Source organism: Bubalus bubalis, chromosome 3, assembly GCF_019923935.1.
Source record: "Bubalus bubalis isolate 160015118507 breed Murrah chromosome 3, NDDB_SH_1, whole genome shotgun sequence".
Taxonomy (NCBI): Eukaryota; Metazoa; Chordata; class Mammalia; order Artiodactyla; family Bovidae; genus Bubalus; species Bubalus bubalis.
Genome location: NC_059159.1, coordinates 135,072,836 through 135,091,592, shown reverse-complemented (window position 1 = coordinate 135,091,592; position 18,757 = coordinate 135,072,836). Strand labels below are relative to the sequence as shown.

General features: G+C 43.3%; 1 long non-coding RNA gene across 1 annotated transcript; it reads left to right on the top strand.

Annotated features, from left to right (window-relative positions):
• Positions 1-5,867: 5,867 nt before the first annotated feature.
• On the top strand, positions 5,868-10,125 carry LOC102391423. The gene is made up of 2 exons (XR_003108252.3): positions 5,868-6,364; positions 9,853-10,125. It is a non-coding gene; the product is annotated as an uncharacterized LOC102391423 (long non-coding RNA).
• The last annotated feature ends 8,632 nt before the right edge of the window (positions 10,126-18,757 follow it).

The following is an 18,757-nucleotide window of genomic DNA, read 5'->3' as shown; positions in this document are numbered from 1 at the left end:
CAACCTGGGATCAAACCTGTGTCTATTACATCTCCTGCACTGGCAAACGGGTTCTTTACCACTAGCACCACCTGGGAAGCCCATACATTTACATATATCCACTCTTTTTTATATTCTTTTCCCACATAGGTCACTATAGGGTATTGGGTAGAGAATTTTCTGTGTTATACAGTAGGCCCTTATTGATTTTTATTTCATATACAGTACTCTTGCCTGGAAAATCCCATGGACGCAGGAGCCTGGTAGGCTGCAGTCCATGGGGTCACTAAGAGTCGGACACGACTGAGCGACTTCACTTTCACTTTTCACTTTCCTGCATTCGAGAAGGAAATGGCAACCCACTCCAGTGTTCTTGCCTGGAGAATCCCAGGGACGGGGGAGCCTGGTGAGCTGCCGTCTATGGGGTCACACAGAGTCAGACACGACTGAAGCAACTTAGCAGCAGCAGCAGCAGTAGCAGTGTGTACATGACATGCTTCCTAGGTGGCGCAGTGGTAAAGTATCCGCCTGCCACTGCAGGTGACTTGTAGGAGACTCCGGTTCGATCCTTGGGTTGGGAAGGTCCCCTGAAGTAGCAAATGGCAACCCACTCTAGTATTCTTGCCTGGAAAATCCCATGGACAGAGGAGCCTGGCAGAGCTGCAGTTCATGGGGTCGAAAAGAGTGGGACATGACTGAGAGACTGAGCACACAATGTATGTATGTCAATCCCAATCTTCCTCCTCCCCACCCCCCTGACACCTTGGTAACCATAAGCTTGTTTGTTATATCTGTAACTCTATTTCTGTTTAGTGTATAAGTTCATTTGTATCCTGTTTTTAGATTCCACATATAACTCAGTTCTGGCATCACTTCCTCAGGGCATCCTGGTCTTGCTTTTGTTGCTCTCGTGTCTGATTGTAAGGTTTTTGGTTTGGTCATTTAAAAATTTATTTTTAATTGTGCCAAAATATACATAACATACAATTGACTGTCTGAACCAGTTTCAAGTGCAGGATTCAGTAGTGTTAGTACATTCACGTGGTTGTGCAACCGTCACCTCCATCCAGCTCCAGAATTCTTTTCATCTCAAATCTTTCATTCACAAAGCAGATCTCCACTTCATCTCCCCTCAGCTCTTGGCAACCACCCTTCTACATTGTCTTTGTGAGTTTGACAACTGTTGTTCAGTCGCTCAGTCGTGTCTGACTCTTTGCGACCCCATGGACTGCAGTACGACAGACTTCCCTGTCCATCACCAACTCCCAGAGCTTGCTCAAACTCATGTCCATTGAGTCAGTGATGCCATCCAACCATCTCATCCTCTGTCATCCCCTTCTCCTCCTGCCCTCAATCTTTCCCAGCATCAGGGTCTTTTCCAATGAGTCAGGTCTTTGCATCAGGTAGACAAAGTATTGGAGTTTCAGCTTCACCATCAGTCCTTCCAATGAATATTCAGGGCTGATTTCCTTTAGGATGGACTGGTTGGATCTCCTTGCAGTCCAAGGGACTCTCAAGAGTCTTCTCCAACACCTCAGTTCAAAAGCATCAATTCTTCGATGCTCAGCATTCGTTATGGTCCAACCAGCTTATTTCACTTAGTACAATGTCCTCAGGATTCATCCATGTTGTTGCATGTGTCAGAATTTCCTTCCTTTTTGAGGTTGAATAACGATATTGCATTGTATAGACAGACCACGTTTTGTTTATGCATTCGTCTGTTGACAGATACCTGGATCACTTCCACCTTTAGGTCACTGTGAATAATGCTGCTGTGAACATGGGTGTACAAATATGTTTTTGAGCCCCGCTTTCAGTTCTTCTGACAAAGCACCCAGGGGTGCAATTGCTGGGTCATCTGATAATTCGCTTATTAATATTTTGAGGAACTGCCATACTGTTTTTCACAGTGGCTCTCTGGCGTAATTTTACATTGATTTGTGTAAGTATTTGGTTGTCTGTCTTCTCATCCTGAGAGCAGGAATCCTGTATATTTTGCCACCTTGCCTCCTGCATCTCAGTATCTAGAACAACAATGCCTGGGACCGAGTAACCCCTAAGATATCTGATGAATTAATGAATAAGTCAGCCTAATAGGAACGAGACATCATAGAGAGGCTTGGTCTCTGCACTTAATGCGTTTACAAATTAGCTGGTGAGAGGTGACACACACAAGGCAGGGAGCAAATAAAGGAAGGACATAATTATGTACTAAACTGTAGTTCTGTTTTTCAGCGTAGGAGGACTTGAGGGAAGGAGAGATTTTCATGGTAGGGGACAGTCAAGGGAAGATGGGTAGGTTTGGACTAGAAGGGAGGAAAGCAATTAGAACAAGAAAATTTTATTTTCCCCCTGGCTTTATTGAGGTACAATTGATAAAAAATTGTATATATTTAAGGCATATAATTGGATTTTTTTTTTTTCTGCATTGTGCAGCTTGTGGGACTTTAGTTTCCCAACCAGGGATGGAAACCAGGCTCTTGGCAGTGAGGGCATGGAGTCCTAACCACTGGGTTGCTGGGTAATTCCCTGGATGTTTTGAAATACCTATACATTGTAAAATAATTGCCACACTTAAGTTAATTAACATATCCATCACTTCACATAGTTATTTACGTGTGAGTGATGAGAAAACTTCCTGTCTACCCTCTAGTTCATGCAGTATTTTTCTTAATTTTGTTTAATTAACATACGTCCCCCAGGATCCATGTTGTCACAAATGGTAGGATTTCCATCTTTTTAAAGGCAGAACAATATTCTATTGTGTGTATGCGCTGTATGCTCAGTTGTGTCGGACTCTTTGCAACTTTATGGACTGTAGCCAACCAGGCTTCTCTGCCCATGGGATTTCCCAGGCAAGAATACTGGAGTGGGTTGCTATTTTCTTCTCCAGGGGATCTTCCTGACCCAGGATCGGACTTGCATCTCCTTGCATTGGCAGGCTGATCCTTTACCACTGAGCCATCAGGGAAGCTTTTCGTGTCTAGACCACATTTTCTTTGTCCATTCATCCAGTGATGAACACTTAGGTTGTTTCTATGCCTTGGCTATTGTAAACAATATTGCCATGAACATGAGAGTTCAGATATCTCTTTGAGATACTGGCATAGTTTCTTTTGAATATATCCCCAGAAGTGAGATTGTTGAATCAGAAAGCAGTTCTATTTTTAATTTTGGGAGGAACCTCCATATTGTTTTCTCTATGGCTGCACTATTTTACATTCCCACCAAGGGAAGGACACAGTCTTTTTACTTTATTTTTTTAATAGTTATTTACTTGACTGCCTTGGGTCTTAGTTGTGGCACCTGGCATCTTCTGTTGTGAACTGCCCAGACTCCAGCTGTGGTTTGCCCCACAGCATGCAGAATCTTAGTTCCCCAACCTAGGATTGAACCCGCATCCTCTGCATTGCAAGGCAGATTCTTAACCACTGGACCACCAGGGAAGTCCTGGGGAGGGAACAGTCTTCATCTGTGATTCTTTGGGGGCCCATGTTGGAAGGCTTGGCAGAGGGTTAGATAAGGAACCTGAGGACGTCTGTCCAGGGACAGCAGTAGGCAGTGTGGCCCAGCAGTGGACATAGGAAGTCCCAAGCAAGCTGTTCTAAGCTGCCCTGGGGGATTCAGGAAGCAGACTCCACTTGAAAATTAAGCAGGTGGGCAGTACAGGGGGGTCTAGCACGTCTCCCTCCAGGACGCTCAGCAAGAGTCCACGCCCTGGCTGGAGACCTGGAGCAGCAAAGCGTTGCTTGATCTAATAGGTCAGGGTGCTTAGGTAGGAACCAGGGGTGGAAGTGGGGAGCACAGCATCATGAGAATTCAGATGCAGGATGAAAACCATCACCAGAAGGTATGATTTGGATCTTCCTTAGCCGGGGCTTTATATTCTGGCCTGGAGAATTCCATGCACTGTGTAGTCCACAGGGTTGCAAAGAGTCAAACATAACTGATCGATTTTCACTTTCACTTTTCCTTAGCCCTGAAACACTACCAACCCACACAATAGGAGGTATTCTTTGTGCTGCTGCAGCCACTAAAGTCTTCTTTGCCCCTTTTGGCTCTGTCAGGATGGGCTCTGGAGCTGTAGTGGCCCTGGAGCTGGGGACTGGAGCAGCGTGGAAACAGAGGTAAACGAGGTGTGTGGGGAGGGAAGGCAGGAGAGTAACCTGACTGGCTGAGAGGCGGGGATCAGATGTCATGGGGCCAAAGCTTGATATAGGCTGATATCTGGGCAAGTTTGGGGGGGATGCTGGCAGGCAAGTGGAGGCTTCTCCTATTTCATTTTCCTCCTCCTCAAATGAGGAGGAAAAACAAACCATTGCTTTACTATTTGAGCAGTACTTTTGACTTTTATTTTATTATTTTTTTAAAGTTATTTATTTATTTTATTTTTGGCTGCACTGAGTCTTTGTTGCTGCACGCAGGCTTTCTCTAGTTGCAGTGAGCGGGGGCAACTCTTTCTTGTGTTGTGTGGGCTTCTCATTGTGGTGGCTTCTCTGGTTGCAGAGCACAGGCTCTCTAGGGTGCGTGGGCTCAGTAGTTGTGGCCTGTGGGCTTAGTTGCCCTGTGACATATGGGATCTTCCCGGACCAGGGATCAAATCCACGTCCCTTGCATTGGCAGGCAGACTCTCAACCACTGGCCCACCATGGAAGTCCTGGACTTCTAAATTAAAAATTTAAAAAACAAGCACAGACAAATACAATAGATACTCCAGTATATTTGCAACAGAATTAGTAAAGGTGCTATAAGCTTTGTGCAGCGTGACTGTAACTTATGAGAGATTACCATGCCAATTGTGCATCATGATCGATGTTTAGATCAACTGAACCACAAACAGATTCAACCAATGAAAAAGTCCAAGTTGGTCAAACACACCATAGTCACTAAACTATAGTTGCTGCAGATGACAGGCTGTCAATGGTGGAACAATAGGGAAAAAAAAAGAATTATCCATGGCTAGTAATTTCTAATAAATTAATAACATCACAAAAGTTCTCAAAATGTCTGTGAATAAGGAGGATAAAAATGCAGAAAATAGGAATCAAGTTACGTCAAGGGACCTAAGTAGATTATCTTGGAGAAACAAAACTTGGGACCTCCAACCGAGACTTCCTCCCTGTGGTCTATGGACAGTCGAAACCCCTGAGCTCTCTGAGAGTTAACAACTCTTTGCAAATTCCCAGTGGTACTCTTGATGTTTCAGATGTTTGTGCACTGTGTGCTGTGGTCAGTTGCTTCAGTCATGTCTGACTCTGTGACCCCATGGATGGTAGCCCACCAGGCTCCTCTGTCCATGGAATTTTCTAGACAAGAATACTGGAGTGGCTTGCCATACCCTCCTCCAGGGGATCTTTCCAACCCAGGGATTGAACCTTCGTCTCCTGTGTCTCCTGCACTGCAGGCAGATTCTTTACCACTGAGCCACCAGGAAAGCCCTTTCAGATGTCTAACCACCCCAGTTTGCCACAGACTGAAACTAACTTCCTTGGAAAATACTGCTCTGAGCTGCACCAGTGATGCACCTCCTCTGACCTAATTTCCCAGGGAGGACGCAGGTTCTTCTTCTTTTAAAGAGTTTTCATTTACTTGGCTCTGCTGGTATGTAGGGTCTAGTACCCTGACCAGGGATGGAACCTGGGTCCCCTGCAATGGGAGGGCCTTAACCACTGAATCACTGGGAAAGTCTCTACATTTTTCTCTTCCCCTTTGTACAAGAACCTTAATACTTATGTGTGGTGATGTGACCTCTGACCTCTAAGTCCCTTTTCAGTTTCTTCTAAGGGACACTTTAGAGAAGAGACATCCTAGCATCCTAAAGTGGGAATGAATGTCACACTAACTCCTGTTGCTAGGTTAGAATTATTTTAAGGGAAAGAGGCCTCTTTTATTGTTTTCTCCCTCAGGCTCCTTTCCAAAGCATTGTTTGTAGCTATTGTGTCTTTAAAAAAAAAAAAGGGAAATGACTGACTTTAAGTCTGACCCTTGTAAGAGTCAGACTTTGTCCTGGGAACTGGGGTTACAAGAGAGAACAAGCCCAGGCAAGAAATTTATAATCTCACAGGTACCAAAGACGAGTAAATGTTCAGCCAAATGTTCAGCCTAACACAGATTCCAACAAAGCATTTTTTTTTCCCTTAAAAAGCTTCCAGGGGCCCTCAGGATAAAGTTTCCAGCACAGTGTATGGAACTTTTCTTTTTCTTTCTTTTCTTTTGCTTTGTTTGGCTACACTACATGGCTTATTGGATATTAGTTCTCCGACCAGGGATCAAACCCTGCAGTGGAAGCTTGGAGTCCATACCAATGGACCGCCGGGGAAGTCCCTGTACGGTTTTTCAAGACCTGATCCACCCAGCTTTCCAAAAGCATCTCCTCCATCTGCAAGTAAGCTGTCTCCACATCTTATGATGTTTTTGTGTTACTGTCTTTGCTTTGTGCGATGGTTTATTTTAGGTACCAATTTGACCAGGCTAAGGGATGCCTCGAAAGGTGGTAAAATATTATTTCTGGGCATGTCTGTGAGATGTTTCTGGAAGAGACTAGTATCTGAATTAGGAGACTAAGTGAAGCAGGTGCCCTCCCCAAGGTGGGTGGCAGCCTCTAATCTGCTGAGAGCTCAAACAGAGCAAAATGAGGCAAATTCATTCTCCCTGATGAGCTGGGACCTCCATATCCTCCTGTACCTGTTCTGGAGCTTCAGGACTTGGCCTGAGTTACACCCCTGGCTCTCCTGGGCCTCCAGCTTGCAGAGGGCAGATGGTGGGACTTCTGGGCTTCCATAACCACATGAGCCAATTCCTAGAATCAGTTTCCTTTTCCATGTATCTCTATGGGCTTTCCAGGTGGCTCACCGGTAAAGAAGCCTTCTGTCGATGCAGGAGATGTGGGTTCAATCCCCAGATTGGGAAGATCCCCTGGAGGAGGAGATGGCAACCTACTCCAGTATTCTTGCCTGGGAAATCCCAAGGACAGAGGAGCCTGGTGGGCTACAGTCATGGGGTCATAAAGAGTCAGACATGACTGAGCATGCACACACCTATCTCTCTACATCCTACTGGTTCAGATTCTGGAGAACCTAGCTCATACACCGTGAGTACCTTTCTCCTTTGACTCCACCTGAAGGCTCCGTATCCTTCATAAGGCAGGATAAATGTCACTGGCCTGGTGACACTCTTACAGATCCTCCCATAGAGAGTTAGTTATTCCCTCTCTTCTGCTGGCACTTTGTCCATACCATATGAACTTAATTCATATCTGTGTTGCCAGCACAGAATAGACAATCAATGTTTGTTCAATAACATGGATGAAGTTTTGATTGGCAGGGTACTTTTGAGGGCTCAGATGTAGCATGGGTTCATTAGAGGCAGAGAGGAGGGAATAGGAGTAGCAGAAGATGTATGTTGAACAGGAAGATGGGGGAACACTGAGGGGAACTCAATTTCCTTAGTAATTTTGCTTCAGATTTGCTCTGCCTAGGGGGAGTGTTGCCTCTGGAAAAGAATGCTTTTAGAAGCAACCTTTGATCATTGGCTTTTTATGGGCATTTCTCAGGAAGCTCATTCTCCATGTGAGCCAAACCTTAAGGTAGGTAGTGATCATATTTGGGTTTTCAAATTTACAGAGTCTTTTATTTAATTTTAATACAGTAATAATACCTTACAATTATGTGGTATCTTTCATCTTTAAGCTTCAAAGTATTTTCTAAATATTAACAGGTGTGAATTGCCCCAGGGGGTTAATGTTACTAGGTCCATTTCTCTGCTGGGTGATGGTATGATGGAGAGTTAGCTAACATGGCAAGAAGATGTAGAGATGATTACTTTTTTTCAAAAATATTTTTATTATAGAATATTTTGAACAGAGAAATAAGGAGAATACTACAATGAATGTCAATGTACATACTATTTAACCATGAATTGATGGCCAACCTTACCCATTTCTACTTTCCCATGTCATATTGATGCAAACTTCAGGTATCATACATTTTCATCATAAATATTTCATCTCCAAAAGATAAGGATTGTGCAAAAAAAACAAACCCATAACCATGATAACAGTATTACACCATAGACAATAAACAATAATTTCCAACTACCAAGTATTTAATCCACTTTTAAAATTTTTATTTTTTATTATATTTTTGGCCTTACCACATGGCATGTGGGATCTTAGTTCCCTGACCAGGGATTGAACTCACGCCCCCTGCAGTGGAAGTGCGGACTCCTAACCTCTGGACCACCAGGGAATTCCCAATCCATTTTTAATTTTCAATTGTTCTATAAATTTCATAAATTTTGTGACTTTGAGTTAAGATCTAAAAATGGCTCACATACTATGTTGGGTGATATGCCTCTATTTTGTTGTTAATTTATTTGCTTTTTGCCGTACCACTTGACATGTGGCATGTGGGACCTTAGTTCTCCCACCAGGGACTGAACCCATACCCACTGCACTGGAAGCACAGAGACTTAATCACTGGAAGACCAGAGAAGTCCCTGGTATGTCTTTTACATTTCTTTTAAATGTACAGGTTCTTCTCTCTTGTCATTTATTTGGTAAAGAAATCAGACTTTGGAGCTTCCCTGGTGGCTCAATGGTGTAGAATCCACCTGCCAATGCAGGAGATATGGGTTTGATCACTGATCTGGGAAGACCCCATATGCCTCGAAGCAACTGAGCCCATAAGCCACAACTATTGAGCCTGTGCTCCAGAGCCCAGGAGCGCAACTGCTGAAGCCCCCAAACCCTAGAGCCTGTGCTCCACAAGAGTGCTCACTGCAGTGAGAAGCCTGTGCATTGCAACTGCAGAGGAGCCCCGCTCACCACAACTAGAGAGAAGCCTGCACATCAAGGAAGACCCAGCACAGCCAAAAATAAATATAAAAGATAAATAGATAAGATTATAAACACGTGTAAAGAAATCAGGCTTTGTCCTGTGGAATTCCCACTGTCTCTTCTCTTTTCTTCTGTCCTTCCTATAAATTGATAGTTGGACCTAGAGGCCTACATCAGAACTGGATTCGACTTCACAAGTTTAAAGGTGATGATGTTTTCACCCATCAAAAGACAGATAATGTCTGGTTGTCTTTTGTGATGTTAGCAGTTGTTGATGATTTATGTCTACAGTCATTAGTGTATTAGGGATCCCTTCATTATTTATTAATGGGAATGTATAGGGAGGAACTTCATCCACTATTTGGTTATTCTCAGTACAGTTTGCATTGGAAAGAAAAATGCTGATTTTCCCCCTTTGTTTACTAATTTTCAAAATAATGAGTTGGTTTTTAGCATCATCCAACAGTACACAATTTGATTATTTAATATATTAATATTGAGGTGTAAGGAGCCCACATGCAATGCAGGAGATGTGGGTTTGCTACCTGGATCAGGAAGATCCCCTGGAGAAGGAAATGGCAACTCACTCTAGTATTCTTGTCTGGGAAATCCCATGGACAGAGGAGACTGGTGGGCTACAGTCCATGGGGTCACCAAAGAGCAGACACAACTTGGTGACTAAATAACAGCAACAAACAAAATAATTGACATAAACTACATATATTAAAGTGTTTACCTTGATGGGTTTTCACAAATGTATATACCTGTGAAACTGTCAGAATTATGAAAATGAACATATTACTCATGAATCAGGCTTTTAAAGTATTTTATAAGCTGATAAATTTAAATGTTGATATTTTTGACTGTTTTCATTAATATTCTTTTTGAAGCTAAGACGGTCCCATTTTTTAACAATGGGAGCTTATTTGAAGCTCCTGTGGTCCTTTTGAAATGTCCTTATTGTCTTTGTTAATTTCTTTGCTGTCTTTTAAAAGAATATTTACATTTTTATTTATTCACTTATTTGGTTTTACCAGGTCTTAGTTTTGGCCTGTGGGATCTAGTTCCCCAACCAAGGATGGAACCCAGGCCTCCTGCATTGGGAACGCAGAGTCTCAGCTGCTGGACCACCAGGGAAGCCCCAGATAGGACATCAGACTTCTCCAAGGAGTTCGAGGTCCTTTCAGTGGGAAACCGGATGCATCATATATTAAGTGGTGGTGAAACAAAGCGGGAAAATCCAATAAAATTTGTCGTCTGGGTTCACAGTAGTCAGAAGGCAAGAGCTGTTTCACCAAGCAGCTCTGTAATTATGTCATTTTGTCTGTGCAGCTCTTTCCACTTTGGTGTTCAAAGTAGATTTTTATAGGATTAAAATTCATCTTTGGGGCAATCTAAGAATGGAAGAAAAGGTTTACAGACATTATTATCCCATTTTATAGCTGGGAGAACAGACCAAATTGTTGTGACTTGTCCATTAGGGGCAAATTTGAATAGAATCTAGCCTCATAAGCCTGAAAACAGGATTCTCATTTTGCTGCCAGGACCTCCTGGCCTCACAACTTCAATCTCCCCACCTCCATCTTTTTTTTTTTTTTTTTTTAATGAATAAGGGATAGGAAGTAGTGAGGAATGAGATAGAAGAAAAATCAGAGGTTTCTTTCTTTTTTTTTTAAACTCTCTTTTCCTTTTTCTTCCTTTTCCTCCCTCCCTTTTCCTCTCTCCCTCCCTCTCTTTCTTTCTTTCTTAGTATTCTTGCCTGGAGAATTCCATGGACAGGCTAGAGTCCACAGGGTTACAGAGAGTCAGACACGACTGAGCGACTAAGCGCACAGACATTTATTCTCTGTGCCTTTGAGGGCTTTCCGGGTGGCGCACGCAGGACACTCAGGTTCAGTTCTTGGGTGGAGGAGATCCCCTGGAGGATGAAATGGCAACCCACTCCAGTATTCTTGCCTGGGAAATCCAATGGACAGAGGAGCCTGGTGGACTATGGTCCGTGCGGTCATAAAGAGTCGGACACAACTGAGCAACTGAACACATAGGTCTCTGAACGCATTGGAAATACATGAGGAATGGGATGTAAAATTAGAGAAAGGAATCACAGAATTTGGGCTTTGAAGAGCCTCCTTAAACTCTGCAGCCCAACCCCCTCCACTCAGAGAGTACTGCACTTAGGCTCAGTCAAGATAAATGGGCACTCTCCTTTTAGAAAGATGCAGCCAAGTGTAGTCCACTGCGAACTGCATCCATTTGGATTAACATAAGCAAGTCCCCCAAATGGCAGCTTTAAGTTTATGAAAATGAATCCAAGTCGAAGTGCTCAGGGAGAAATAAATGACCAGGAATTAACAGCGATGTGAACTCAATGACAGCCATGTGGGAAAAAGAAGGGTCTGTGCAAATAGCGCTTTGCAGCTCTGGCTTTGATTTTGCTTAGTCCTCACTGAGGAAATGCAAAGGTAGTTCAGTTTGTACTGACTAAATTGATTCAGTTAACTAGCTTTACAGGTTCTCTCTGCTGTGTCAGTGTAGGCCACGAAGAAACATCGTGGATTCATTTTCCGGAAAGGTCTTTAAAAATGTATAGACTTAGTGTGTGCATGTGCATGCAGTCGTGTCTGACTCTTTGCAACCCCACAGACCATAGCCCTCGAGGCTCCTCTGTTCATGGGATTTCCCAGGCCAGAATACTGGAGTGGGTTGCCATTTCCTCTTCCAGGGGATCTTCCAGACCCAGGGATCAAACCCATATCTCTTACGTCTCCTGCATTGGCAGGCAGGTTCTTTACCACCTGCGCCACCTGGGAAGCTATATGGTCTTTCTGGAGTGTTAGAATATATTTTACCTTGGATGAGGATGTTGCAGTGTGATCTGCCTTAAAGCAAGCTACCTGTCATATTTACAAAATGAGTTTTCCTTTCTCCACATGCTTCATTCTGCTCCTCTTGGCCCATCCCCCACACATAAGAGGACACTTCCAGGGTCAGCGTCCTTCCTATGAGCTCCCATGGCTCCTCTGTGCATGCTTCCCCGCTTTTTTAAAATAGGCAATGATTACTTATACATCTGATTTTCAGAATTGTATTTTGTGAACTTTTCTTATAATGCTGTGAAATTAAAGAATAATGATGATGCAACTTCTTTCTTATAAACTTAAAAATATCTATTGGACAAGTGATTAAAAGTCTTAGTGATGACTGTAAACAGAATTTCAATAGTAAATATTTGTGCCAAAACATATCTTATTTTACTTTTAATCTTTCAATAAACTTTCCTATGCCTATGCTTGGTCATCTTTTAGCATCTGTTTTTTTTTTTTAATTTATTGAAGTAGAGTTGGTGTACAATATTATATAAGTTAGAGGCATACAACATAGTGGTTTACAATGTTAAAGGTTATATTCTGTTTATAGTTATCATATAATATTGGCTATATTCCCTGCTTTGTATGACAAAGACTTGTAGTTTATTTTATATATAACAGGTTGTAACTCCTAATCCCCTACCTCTGTGTCCCCCTCCCCACTGGCAACCACTAGTTTGTTCTCTGTCTGTGAGTCTTCTTTTTGTTATATTCACTAGTTTGTTGTAGTTTTTAGATTCCATGTATAAGTGATATCATACAACATTTGCCTTTCACTGTTTGACTTATTTCAGTTAGCATAATACTCTATAAGTCCATCCATGTTGCTGCAAATGGCCAATTTCATTCCTTTTTATGGCTGAGTAATATGCCATTGTATATGAATACCTCATCTTCTTATTCCAATCACCTGTTAATGAACATTTAGGTTTCTTTCCACATCTTGGCAATTGTAAATTGTTTTGGTTACCCTAAACTTCAAATTAAATCCTGTATAACCCAGAATGACTTCCCCATACCTCAGTATGTGAAATTTTCTTCCATCATTTTCCCCTCTTAAGTGAAAATCTTTCCATAGGAAACGTTGATAATCAATATATCTTTCTAATGTTGCAAGAGTGGCTCAGTTGCCTGCTCTTGGGTCCATTCATATATTGTTAAAAAAAAAAGATCTTTCTTTTTCTTTGGTCATACGTTCATAGCTAAAATTTTTCTTATGACTTGAACCCAAATTTCCCTCTCTCTCTTCCATTCTTCCTTTTGTTTTTTAAAAATAGCCTACATTGCTTTTCCCCTAACTTTACTGAGATATAATTGGTACATAGCAGTGTATAAATTTAAGGTGTACACCTGATGATATGATACACCTATATATTGTGAAATGATGACTGCAATAAGATTAGTTATCACCTCCATCATCTCACATAATTACTGTTTCCCCCCTGCAAATCATTGTTTTTTTTTCCTACAGATAGGCTCATCATCACGGATAAAGGCGAGGAACCTGCCCTTTAAATAAACCTGCCGGATTTGATGTGTCTGAATGAGCATCCTCTTGCGGCATCAGCGTGGCACTCTCCAGGCTCGTTCCAAAGGCGCCTGTTTGTGGGCGTCAGTGTCAGAGGTGCGTTCCTTGTACATCCTCAGTGGTCATAACACTGTCATTTTAGAGCAGATTTCAGGTTTTTTTTAAATTATTTATTTGGCTGTGTCGGTCTTAGTTGTGGCTCGCAGGATCTTCTTGTGTCGCTGAGGCTCATGGACGTTCTAGCTGTGGCGTGGAAGCTCAGCCGTGGTGGTGCGCCGCCTCACTGGCCTTGAGGCCTGTGGGATCTTAGTTCCCCGAACAGGACTTGAGCCCGAGTCCTCTGCATCGCAGGGTGGATTCTTCACTGGACCACCAGGGGAATCCCCAGATTTCATTTTTGAAACCAGCTCCAAATCATGTGGAGTGAAGTCTGATAAAAGGAAGTAAGTGACCCAACTTGAGAATGCCATTTTAGATTCAAAAGCAAGTCTTAAACGGCTCAAATCAGAGGTGATTCCCAGGGAGAAATTCCAAATACATTATCAACAAAGACAACGTCAGGGAAATAAGCCTATGGATCTCAGGGAGCAGAGTGGTAGTCACTCAGTTGTGTCTGACTCTTTGTGACCCCATGGACTGTAGCCCACCAGTCTCCTCTGTCCATGGAATTCTCCAGGCAAGAATAGAATACTGGAGTGGGTAGTCATTCGCTTCTTCAGGAAATCTTCCGAACCCAGGGATCGAACCCCGGTCTTCTGCATTGTGGGCATATTCCTAATTATCTGTGCTATAGCGGGGGAGAGGGCTCATTTGGATTTGTAAATTCTACTGTATGGATTTGAAAATCTCTTCAGTACAGAAACAAACCTTTCAGAGCTGGATTCAAATGACAAATAAGAATGATACAGTCAGTCCTCCGAACTGTGCTTTCTTTTCTGGTCAGGCCCCAGCTCAGGCTCCCAAGTTGGCCCCCCTGCTGCCACTGATAACATCACGGGCACCTCCAGAGCCCTTCCTGCCTTTGTTCTGGGTGTCACTGATGTTAATCAAATGGGAAGGAAACACAATTCAGAGCTCACAAAGCAAAGGGGAACTGATTTTCAAGTTCATGACTTTCAAATCCAGGGCACAAAGGCGGAGGCATTTTAACTAGGTATGTGAGGCTGGAGCTACTACTCTTAAATCTGTGCTTTCCTTTTAATGGGAAGTGCTTTTTAATTCATACTTTGGGGACTTATTTTACTGCACGAAGAGGTTTGTTCCCATGCATTTTTGGTTCGATGCCTTCCTACATGGAAGTGTGAAGAGAATGTGTAAATAGGCCCCTGGAAAATCAAAAGTCTCATTAACTCTGTGTCTATTTAATCCAGCAAATGTTTGTTAAAGGGGTGTGATCCAGGCAGTGTAGTAGGAGTCAGAAATGGAAGAGGAGAAAGAGGTGTCTGCCCTAAAGGAGTTTGCAATCTGCTTATCTAATCTGACAAATACACAGATAAATGCCAGAATCAGGTGCTGACAGAGGAGAGAAGAAAGGAGGTTAACCTGGGAGGATGGCAGAGGACTTCATAGATCAAATGACATTTTAGTTGGATTTTAAAGGGCAGATAAAAATCTTAGCTGAATTGGGGATTGTGAGCAGGATGGAAATCCAGATGGACAAAAGAGAATAAGTTCAGACTTGGAAAACACAGAGGATCCTGGTGAAATGGTGCCTAATCCCACCTCCCTGACCATTGGTGTGAGGGAGACCATAGCCACTGAGAGAACGGGAAAGAATGGACACCTGAACCAGTCTCTGCTCTTATTAAACGGGATTCCTCTTCCCTTCCATTTTCTCTTAGACTTAATTGATTTCAGGCAACTCCCCTGCAGACTTGAAAGAGAAAGCCTTAATTCACTGCTCTTCCTGAAATACACTGGTCCCTCGGTTCATGAGAAGTTGGTTCCAGGACCTCCCTCGGATACCAAAATCAGAGAATGCTCTACTCTCTTGTAGTAAAGGGTGTGGTACAGCCAACTTTCTGAATTCTTGGGTTCTGCATCCTTGGATTCAACCAACCACAGATCAAAGTAAGTTTGGCTGAGACTTCTCCCAGGGGATAGGAATCTGCCTGCCAATACAGGGGACACAGGTTCAATCCCTGGGCCGGGAGGATTCCACATGCCATGGAGCAGCTAAGCCCTTGCCTGCACGCTGCAATTACTGAGCCCACGCAATACAACTATTGAAGCGCCTGTGCTCTGTAATACAGAAGGCACCGCAGTGAGAAGCCCTCGCACCATAGCAAAGAGTAGCTGCCGCGCCCTGCCCCCCGACCCTCCCCGCGACTAGAGAATCCTGCTCACAGCAACGAGGACCCAGCGCGGCCAAAAATGAATACATAACTTCAAAAAAAAATGAGTTTGTTTGAACCTGCGTTGTGGAGCCCACAGACCTGGAGGGCCGAATGTGTAGCTACATCTTGAAAGGAAAAACTTTAAAAACCCAATGATTTACTTATTGGGATTGCTTTTTTACAGTTTATCTGAGCAAGGTGCTTATAAGGAACATGCTTTTGACCAAGGAACCTTGTTGGAGCACAGAATCACAGTGGGTAAGTGAGCACTGAAGAGGATTTCTGTCTAGGGATGTGTGTTTGGGGAGCAGGGATGAGAGGCTGCAGACCAAGGCCTGTGGAGCGATTGATGGCTCTACATCTTTCTCTTTTGCCTTTATTGAATTTGTTATACTGCTGCTTCTGTTTTTTTCTGTTTTGGGGTTTGGGAACTACAAGGCTTGTGGAATATTAACTCCCCGACTAGGGAATTGAACCCACACCCCCTGCATTGGAATGTGAAGTCTTAACCACTGTACCATCAGAGAAATCCCAACTGTACATCCCATCCTGGTTTCCCCCATGGGCTGCATTTCTCCCTGATTGCTTTTTGTGCCAGTCTTCTATTTGTGTCCTTTCCCATCTTCTTCCTTTAAGTCCACCTGCTTTTTCCAGATCCAGTACCATCACACACACACCATATGGCATGATGTTATAATTTGGCAAAAGCCAGTTAAAATGAAATTAAACTCTCCTTTACCCTGCCCCATCTCTTCCCTTTCCTTCTGTTCCCAGTTAATAGTCTTTGCGGTTCTGTGGGAGGCTCACACAGCTGGTAGCCTGTGGAAGGAGCCATAAAATGATGTAAGAAGCCACTCCAGAAATAAACACATTGATCCTGCAAAATGCCTGAGCTTAACTCTGTAAAAGAGATCCAGCAGAGACCCGAAACAGACGTGTCCATTGTGACTATGTTGTTTGGCATTAATGTAGATCTGTTTTTACCATATGTCACATATCCGGTGTCTCCAAGGCATGAAGTTTTCCAGTGAAGCACATTTTCAAAATAACTGAAGGTTATCATATCAGGGATAAAATTAACATTTTTCTTTTATTAGAATCTTTATAAAACATGATCACTCTCTTATCTTCATTTTGTGTTAGACTGTTGGTGCAGTGGTAAAGAATCCACCTGCCAGTGCAGAAGACATGGGTTCGATCCCTGGGTCGGGAAGATCTCCTGGAGGAGGAAATGGCAACCCACTCCAGTCTTCTTGACTGGAAAATTCCTTGGGCAGAGAAACCTGGTGGGCTACAGTCCATAGGGTTGTAAAGAGTCAGACATGACTGAGAAGCTGAGCACACCCACATCCTGGGTTCTGCTAAAAATATGTTGTCATATAAAATATTATAGAACGAATATAAGAACAGCCTTTAGGTACATTTCTTTCCCCTTTATTTTAAACAAAAACAAGTTTACAGAAGAGTCGGAAATACAGAGAAGTTGTTTTCCTTGAACCATCTGAGAGTACATTGCTCATGTAATGCCCCATCATTCCCCCGATACTCGTTCCAGGCCAAATCGTGTCCTCCCAAAATTCATATGTTGAAATCCTAATTCCTGGGATTCATGATGGGACTGCATTTGGAAATAGGATCTTTAAGGAGGCAATTAGGTTAAAACACACCCCATTCCAGTACTCCTGCCTGGAAAAATCCCATGGATGGAGGAGGCTGGTGGGCTGCAGTCCATGGGGTCGCTGAGGGTTGGACACGACTTGAGCGACTTCACTTTCACTTTTCACTTTCATGCATTGGAGAAGGAAATGGCAGCCCACTCCAGTGTTCTTGCCTGGAGAATCCCACGGACGGGGGAGCCTGGTGGGCTGCGGTCTATGGGGTCACACAGAGTCGGACACGACTGAAGTGACTTAGCAGCAGCAGTGTGACTGGTGTCTTCAGAGGAGGAGGACATTTGGACAGAGACATGGTACATAGGGAAGGTGATGAGAAGACACAGGAAGAAGATGACCAGGTACCAACCAGGGAAAGAGGTCTGGAGCAGATCCTTCCTTCATGGTCCTCAGAAGAAAATAACCCTGCTGACACCTTGACCTTGGACTTCCAGTCTCTTAGTACTGTGGGATTTCTTGTGTGTGTATGTGTGTTCTGTTTTAAAATAATTAATTTATTTTTGGCTGCACTGGATCTTCCTTCACGGTAAGTTAGAATAAATAAATAAAGCCCTTAAAAAAAAAGATTCCAAAAAAAAAAAAGATTCCAAATCAGGTCTGTTCAACTCCAAAGCCCATGTCATTTCTAATCTTCCAGGCTGTCTCACATAAAGAACACTAAACACATTTGAAATTAATCCACCAGGGTCAGTGGGGTTTATCTAACTTTATTGATCATGGTCCAGCAGAGAAATATTTAGAACACCCCAAAACACAAGGACTGATATCCCTGGTGACACAGTGGATAAAAATCATCCTGCCAATGCAAGGGACACAGGTTCTATCCCTGGTCCAAGAAGATCCCACATGCCAAGGAGCATCTAGAGCCATGGGCTGCAACTACTAAAGCCTGGATGCCCTATAGCCCATGCTCTGCAACAAGAGAAGCCAGCACAATGAGAAGCCCCTACTTAGCACAACTAGAGAAAACCTTTCTTTACCCTCTAGCCACCAGCATGCTCCCCCAAATCTGATTTTGAGTGATTAGGTGAGGAGCCTACAAGTCCAGGAAGTTAGGAAAAAAAAAAAAAACAAACTCACAGCATCAGAGTCCAGCCCGAGGAATCCTCAGTGCCCCGTGAATTTCCTGGATGACTCTACCCAACCTCCAAGTCTGACAACTGCGTTATAGGTTGTTGTTGTTCATCCGTTCAGTGACTCTTTGAGACCCCATGGACTGCAGCCCGCCAGGCTTCCCTGTCCTTCACTGTCTCCCAGAGTTTGCTCAAATTCATGGCTGTTGAGTCGGTGATGAGTTTTAGGTAACCAGTCTCTGATTCACAAGGAGGAAAGTACTGCTGCTTGGCTACTTGATCCCTTAGCTGGCAATCCATTTATGTGTGGAAGTAACCAGTGAACTGATACAAAGGCTGTTTGTTTTTTTTAAAGCTTTAAAGATTCTCTCTGGGTATCTCTCCACTGTCCTTTCACCCAAGTTCAGATGCAGGAAGGAAGGACTCAGTTTCCCGGGCTGCTGCAGGCTTGGGGGCTGGTCTTTC